Source organism: Pangasianodon hypophthalmus, chromosome 1 (genome assembly GCF_027358585.1).
Source record: "Pangasianodon hypophthalmus isolate fPanHyp1 chromosome 1, fPanHyp1.pri, whole genome shotgun sequence".
Taxonomy (NCBI): domain Eukaryota; kingdom Metazoa; phylum Chordata; class Actinopteri; order Siluriformes; family Pangasiidae; genus Pangasianodon; species Pangasianodon hypophthalmus.
The window spans coordinates 25,601,633-25,610,340 of record NC_069710.1 but is presented as its reverse complement, the minus strand read 5'-3'; the positions used below and the strand labels follow the sequence as shown (position 1 = coordinate 25,610,340).

The 8,708-nt window shown below is 34.3% G+C and overlaps 1 long non-coding RNA gene across 1 annotated transcript; it reads right to left on the bottom strand.

The window, feature by feature from the left end:
- Positions 1–5,495: 5,495 nt before the first annotated feature.
- LOC117597160 (uncharacterized) lies at positions 5,496–8,223 on the bottom strand. Its single transcript, XR_004578052.2, has 2 exons — positions 8,170–8,223; positions 5,496–7,827 (listed from the first exon to the last, which is right to left on the bottom strand). It is a non-coding gene; the product is annotated as an uncharacterized LOC117597160 (long non-coding RNA).
- Between the last annotated feature and the right edge of the window lie 485 nt (positions 8,224–8,708).

Here is an 8,708-nt window from a genome sequence, read left to right as displayed (position 1 = left end):
AATCAATATTTGAGCCATACTTGTGTAAAACTGAAAAACATCCCGTTCACATACCATTTGCTTCAAAATATAAGGTAATGGCACATATTTCATTAGAATTGATTATTGCCTGCTAAGAACTAACATTTTGTATTGACATTCCTATGATTTACATGCTACTGTTCTTAGAAAAACATTAAATTATATTGAGGAACAATAACGTAATATCAGTTAGGAACTACTTAATGTATTTGTAATGTTTTAATTAACATATCTTCTATTTCAGTAAATATTTAAAATGTTATTATATAGATTCCCTGATTGGGAACTTACCTTGCGCACTCAGCTGGTAGCAGAAAAAACAATCAAATGAGCCACGCCATTCAGACGAGCTTTGAAAACGTAAGATCACGTCACAGGTGATGTGGCTATTGGTCCATACAGGAGAATAAAGGTGGTAATTACTTTATGTAATATATGGCACTAAAAGCAACCATTAAAAGCAAACATTAATGATCACAGTTTCAATGTGTTAGTATTTAGTTTGCCATCCTTTTATTTGCAAAAAGACTTGATAAGGTTTAGCTACTAAAACTTTCAGTTCATCCAAACTAGAGCATCAAAAATCTGCTAATTTCTTCTCCATTGCATCCTACAGATGCTCTGTAGGGGTGAGGTAAGGGCTCTGGAAGGGTCATTCTAAAACTCTGATTTTGGCAAAATATTCTTTCAAAAATGCAGCTGGTATTTGGATCATTATCCTGCTGCAAAATCCACTTCTGTCTCTTGAATAATTTCTTAGCTTATTTCTGCAAGTTTGCAACCAAACTTGCAACAAAAATGTATAAATATATTACCATATATATATATATATATATATATATATATATATATATATATATATATATATACACATATATATATTGTAGGATCTGAAGTGAACAGGCAAGGAAAGCAAAGAAGCCATAAAGCTAGGAATCCTGCTCCCAGACTTTGCAAACCCAAGTTAATTACTGCTTGTTTACTGATTGCTGGATTTCAACTGTCCTGTGAACAATCAGCAACTGATAGGACGTCCCTGACCAGAGGACGAACCCTCTCAGCCAAGAGGAACCTCTGTCAAACTTATTGATCTAGGCTGCTGGCCAAGACCAGATCGCTCACCCAACACGATGGTAAAACTGATAACTACAGAAAAGGGGGGGACTCACCCAAGGACCCTCATGGAATGAGACCTTTGTTCTCCCCAGGAACACAATGGTGAAGTTCACCACCCTTCACACATTCCACAGAACCCAGCTTTAACAGATTACATAAGGCTACTTTACATCTCCTGAAAGGACAATGACTTTTAAGATGAAGCACCATAGTTTGGAAAAATGTTGCCTCTTTTAATGTCATTCCATATATGTGTCATGCTTATAGCCACCAGGTCATTATGATGCTTTTTGTTTGTTTAACAGGGATCATAGTGTTCGTTTGTGTATCAATAACAGCAGGTATGTCATGTTTGGTATGTGTGTGATCGGTATTGAATTTCCTAAGGGTTGGTATAATGTGAAGTTGAGTACAATGTATTACATGCATGTTACTTGTGCAAAGTTTGCAAAGCACATAACTCAGAGACCAGAATGTTAATTAGTGTCAGAGGAGGAGAAAACAGTTTACATCCTGCCCCAAGATCCTGCTGATTGGAGCAAACACTTTGGGGTCAGCCCAACTGGAAAGGGTTAAAATCCCCTGACACAAAGGAAACTCTGAGTCTCATCCAACACATCTCTGCAAGAGTCTCATCCAACACATCTCTGCAAGAGTCTCATCCACCACATCTTTGCAGGAGTCTCATCCAAAACACCTGTGCAAGAGTCCATCAACATCTTCAGGGAGCCTCTACCAACATCTTCAAGGAGTTCTCTTCAACTAACAGCTCAAGAGAGTCTCCATCCACATCTGAAGGAAGTCTCATCAACCAAGAGCTTTAGAAGTTCATCATGAGGAGATCACGCTTGCTCCGAGACTCCGCATCCAGACTGGTTCCTGCAAAGCCTCCAACTCTCGCCTTCGCACTGCTGTGAACCATTCATCAAAGTTTTGCAACCCGCCTACGAGACTCTGTTTATCTTCCTCATTGGTCTTTCGAGACGCTACATAAGGCCAACCAGACCGCCGACCAATCCACATCGCCGGAAACTCCTTCCAAACAACAACGCAACGAGGGAATCCTGGCAACACAAACGTATGTATAGTACCTCCAGATTCTCGCTGAACTGGTGCGTTTAATACAAGTTTAAAGCCCTTCTAAATGAAGCGAATGTTAAATCAAACTCATAAGTTGATGGTTCGTTCAGGTCAGGGTCTGAGAAACTGCTAGAATCTCGGAATTTCATTCACTCTCTTTTCAAAGCCATTTTCACCCCTGTTTTTGTGTTAGATTAATTTCTGTGTTTTAGAATAGTAATAAAGTCTCATCTGATTTTTAAAGGCCAGTGTCTTGTGTCTCTATACTTCAAATTTATTGCCTTAAACTGCCGATCTTGTTACTGTTCTCTTAATATAGTGTTTCACTATATTTAGGATATTATTGCCGGTGGCCACGGAGGTAATATCCCATACACAATTAATAATTATTTCAACTTATCGCTGGAAGAACAGCTATTAAAATATTAAGTTTACAAATTTCCCCTTCTGAGCTGATCTGCTAATCGCCTACACATTTTGGTGGAGAATACACATACATATATATATATATATATATATATATATATATATATATATATATATATATATATATATATATATACATATATATATATATATATATATATATATATATATATATATATATATATATATATATAAAACATATTTTGCCCAATTTGTATGAGCACTTTTCTATTTCCATGATGGAATTTTTTAATTTTTTAAGACCTCAATCTAAGCTTGTTTGGAAATATGTGTTTCCTACTGCAAATCTAGCAAGAACATGTGATATATAATGTTAAAATTTCCAATCAAAAAATAAACAATATAACCATTTATAAACTAACAAATACTATTAGACATCTCATGTCTCTGTTCTATATGTACAAATGATTTGGGCATGTAAAGTCAAATTTGAAAACAAAAATGAAAATGTACTGTAGGTTTGCTTGATCAAGTTTAAGCTCCCGTTCTTGATCTCAAGACAGCTGCTGCTCACATCATGTGATCCATGACTGTGATCCATAAACACAGACCGATGCAAATGTCCACATCCAGTTACTCGGTGCAGACAGTCCAACTGCCTTAGCTAAGCCTACATACATTTGCAAACATATGAATAAGAAATGACCTCAACTTGCTTTTGTATAAAAAAGGTTATCAAATCTAACCTATATGAAAGACAAATTCTGGATTCACAGTAAAACAAGGCAAAAAAATGAAAGTATATTTCTTCTCTTGGAAATTGTTTAAGAGAAATTGTAGACACTCTAAATCCAAACCAAAGTTAAATATGCTTCTTTTAACTAAACAGGCACTTATAAGACAGGTTTGTAGAAAAAATGATTGGGAAAGGATTGGGAAAATCATTATTTAGTGCTTCATACTTGTGAAATGTTTATTTATTTTAAGGAAAATGTATGAATTATAAATCAAATTCTGAATCAAATTATGACTCTATCTGAGTCTAATTCTCATGTTAAGTCTTGCGCCCAAACTTGCAACCAAAATGCCTCTGTATACTTCTGAGTTCATGATGCCATCAATGAACACAAGCTCACCAACACTCCTGTAGGAAAAACAGCCCCAGCCACCTCTGTGCTTTGTAGTACCCTTAGTGCAGTTTGGTTGGAATTCTTCTCTTGGTTTTCTTCACACAAACACCCTACCATCAGATCCATCCAAATTAAAATTGGGTTCATCTGAAAATAACTTATCTTATCTGGTATCTAGGAACTTATCTTGTGCTCTCAGCTGGTGGCAGAAATGAAGAAGTGAATTAAACAAAGAATCAAATGAACCATACATTTGTAATCCAAATGTAGACTGAATAGACATAGACTGATGCTACTGACACAACAGCTGCCCACATCAACTTTCATTTTAGTCAATGCTTTCAGCTTCCATGCAGATAAGTATTCAAACTTTGCCTATGCAAAGCCTACATTCATTTGTTAAGATATGAATAAGAAATAACTTCAGCTTTCTTTTGCATAGTAAAATACTGTATATCCTACATGAAAAACAAATTCCGGATTTACCAGGGTACAGAATGAAAGTATATTTCCTCTCTAAGCAAAATCATAAGAGAAAGCCATGTTAATAGTAATGCTAAGATTTTTCCACACATTTTAAAGTGTATTACTTTTTACCATATATTAATACTGAACATTATTTTAAACTTTATTTTGTGCATACTTCAAATATTTCAGTTTTCTTTCAGTTTTATTTAGTTTAGAATTTTATGGTCAGGTGTTTCTTCCATTAATAGACAGCAGCAATTATGAAGAGCAAATGTTATCTTGGGCTCAATCTGACTATAATAGATATTGATGTACTAAATGATTGCAATTTATACTTGGATATTTCCCTGCAGAAGTTTTCTTTTTCTGCTTAGATACATTTTGCTGAGAAACTCATCTTAAAATGTTTTCTATGGAAATCTAACAATCACTGTATTAGTTTTAAAATGGTATATATCCCCAGAAATGTTTGTAAATGATTGTGTTTTTTGGACTCTTGGCATTCAAAAAAATTCACATACACTTGTGTCCAGGTCTCCGCATTTATTGCATTTATTACTAAACACTGACACAATCTAGTGACAGAGAAGACTGAAAATACTTTCTCTGTAAGTTGTTTCAGCCCTGAAAATAATTTGTGGAGCTGTAATTTCAAATGAAAGATTGCCATCAGTCCCATTCCCTAACATGGGAATGGGTGTGGTTAAAAATTGTGATGCACTGAAAAAAGGGAATATGCAGTCATTCAGATTTAAGAAAAAATACTATAAAACTATAAAATGTATAGTTTACATAAAAATATTTAGTTTCTCATCAAAATGTGTTTCATTGCTTATAGTAAATTTAATTTAAACAAGTGTCTAATATACTAATTATATATAAGAATTATGTAGAGTTAGTGGGATCAATTGGCATGGTATTAATGTGATCCATTTATATTATAAAATCTCACAAGGATGGTGGTGCTGACAGGATGAAATTACTTGTATTAAAGCTTCACTGCTCCAGAGTCCTGGGTTCGAGCTCGCGGGAGCATTCTGTGTTCAATTTTATTCCAGGGCTTTGAAAAAGAATGATCAAATCATGCTAGCTGTATGAAAACAAACTGGGTTAATGTACACATTGGGTTGCCAGTTTTGCACCATACTGTGCTGGTTTTGGAATGTTGAGAATGTGATTTAAAAAGAGATTTAAAAACAGTCTGTGGCAGCCAAGATCACGATTAATATTTACGATTAATATATTCCCCAAATATTTATGGACCTGACTGTACATATCAGAACAACTGACAAGTTTTACATGACACTGCATTTATTTATTAAGAAAGAAATATGACATATTAAGGATTCCCAAAAACAATATCCTCATAAATACAGTAAAGATGACTGAATGTAGCATTAGACTAGACAAAGGCTAAAACCTGCTGTTTATATAATTATAATTATTGCAGTCAGACACAAAGCACTGTACCATTGCTGTAATAATTTACAAATCTGGACAAGAAAATGAAATACAAGAGTTATATCTCTGAAACCTTAAAACATTTTAATAAAAATACATTTTATGCATTCAAATATATCCTTATATCTTACAGATAACTCCAATAATCCCAGCTCATGAAGAGCATTTTAACATAAGTAACCGTAGACAGTATCAGAAGCCCTCTTATATACGGTCATTCCTGAAATGGCCAACAGAAGGACTCTTTTCCTCCAAGATTTTATAAAATGAAGTGCATTCCAACTGTTTTTCAATCCCAATAAAGAAAACTATATGGATGTAAGATATCATTACTTCAGAATGGACTACATTCAAGAAATTACACTAAACATATTTACAACCAGTAGTCAACACAATAATAAAGAAATCCATTTAATAAAAACATAACAAAAGTCAACAAAATCATATAAGCCCTTTAAAAGTTCTGTAAATATTTAGAGTCAAGTTTGCTTTGTACATCCACAGTATTTTAAAGTTAGTATGACAATATATAATTAAATAGTTTGTCTTGCTTCTGTCTTGATTTGTTGTAATCCTGCAACAGTAAGTCTAGAAATGTAATCTAGCTTTCACACACATTTGTGTGCCTTCTCAGTCTATTTTGTGAAATTTTCTTTTCTATCAAATATAATTCCTGAATCGTCCTGGAATTTCTTTAGTACCTTAACAACTTGCCTCTTTTTGCTCTGGTGTGCATGTATGAGCAAAGCCTGTCTGTGAAAACAAACACTGCTCCTGCACTCCGTCTCACTATTGAGAATCCAATCTATCTTATTCAGAGCTAAATTAAGGACAGTGCTGCTGAGTGGACAGCCAGGCAGCAAAAGTCTGAGTTCCCTAGAGCCTTGGACTTCTGGAAGAAGGAACTCCAGAATACGGAACTTTGCTGGAGGGGCAGAGGGGCTGAGTTTCTTTTTCAAGTCTTTTTCAAGTTCACGGCTTGTCTCAAGGAAAGACAACTTGATTTTCTGTGTGACTTTCAGAAACTTCACAGCGAGAAATTTATCAAGATTTGTCTCTAGCTTTTCCTTGAAATAGGGAAAAATGTACGCACTAAGGCGATTGGCTAAAATTTGAGAGAATATCAAATATTCTATGCTGAAGATGTGTCTGTCTCGTGAAAGATGAGATACTTTAAAGGCTTCAGATACATGATTTGTCTTTAACATGTTGTTGTAGTTTATTTTTAAGGTTTCTGTCAGTGGAAGTCGTTTCTTTTTGTAGTAGTCCACTTGTGACCAGGTCTTTGTTCTAGTGAGTCAGTCAAAGTCCTGATGACACTCAGTATTTCTGCCCCACTAATCTTCCCTGACATCCTGTTGGGTCTTCCATTATATGTTTCCTTAACATATAAGGCAACTTCTGGAAATTTATCTCCTGTCTGTTGCTGAACTTCAAGTTCCAGGACAACCGGATTATGATCAGAAATGTCACTTTGCTCTACTGTGATACTACGGGCTCATCCCACTATGTCACTGCGCATGAAAAAGATGTCTATCCTGGAGTGACTCTTATTCTGATGTCGTGTAAAACCCTCATCGGCAAAGTGTAAGTATGACCAGGTGTCTGAGATTCAGAGAAACAATAAAGTCTTCTAAAATAGCTCTGAATGGTGAATGCCTTGAAGATGAAGGACTCCGATCAAAGCAGGGATGCAAAACTGTGTTGAAATCACCTCCAACCACTAGCACACCCTCAGCTGTTTCCATCAAGTATTCTTTCAACCTACCCAATACAAGTCTGTCTGCCTTATGATTGTACACATTAACAAGAGTGTACAGTTCACCATACAGATGACAAAAGAGCACAATGTAACCTCCACTACAATCCTCATCGTGGCATATGTACTTAAAAGGTACATTGTTTTTTATCAGTATTGCGACTCCTTTACTGGTAGAGAGCTGAACAGTGAAATAGACTTTCCAGTTTTTAACATCTGTCAAGATTTGGTAACACTTTGGCCCAACATGTGTCTCTTGTATAAAGACAATATCAGCTTGAAGATTACTGAGACTGCTCAACACCTTAAAAAACTTTAGGTCTGGGCTTTTAATACCATGAGTGTTCCAGGTGACAAAACGGAGACTTGTTTTTCCTTGTGACGCCATGATTAATAATTGAACTTCTGTAAATAAAATAAACAATTAAAATCACAGTTATTTTAAATATTTCTGTCTACTGTAGGTTATGTATGTTTATAACAAGGTTCAAACAGCACCTATTTTAATTATTTCATATCAGGCCATAAACTTATGAAGTCGTTTTGAGAAAATCATTTTATGAACATTTCTTCATAACATGACATTGTTCTATTCATTATGTGCTCTCAATGCAGTTCTCAAGACATACTCACTAACCTCTTCTAAACTTATAGTTAAATAAGTATATGTGATGTATATATTAGGGAAGAAATATGTAAACCTGACTAAAAAATTGGTTTAATAAGTATTAATCCCAAAATAAATACCTTATGATACAGATTCCCTTGTTGGAAATGTACCTTGTGCTCAGCAGTCAGCTGGTGGTACAAATGAAAGAAATAAAGAGATACTTACTGTATGTAAGAAATTATGAAATAAGGCATTTGTCACTGCATAAAATTCCATAAAGGAAAAAGAGATTGCAAATGCTTTTGTGCTATATTGCTTATGCATCAGTTTAATAGAGAAAACTAGACAATCTGCATACCCTAGTGGAAAAAAAGTATACTTTATTGTATTTGTAATATATTTCCTGTTTCAATAGTACATTGCAAATATACTAACAAAAATTGCTTTAAATACTTAAAAACTTTAAATATATAAAAAGTGTATTACCACCATGCTTTTACCTATTTTTACCATACAACTTTTAACACACTTTAAAATAATTGTAATTTAGTATATTTTCTAAAAATATATTTTACAAAAATATACTTGAATTGAAAGTTTTGTTAATGTTTTTAAAAGTGTATTTATTTGCACTTTATGTAAATATATTTTAGTATTATTTTTAACTGTGTGCTGA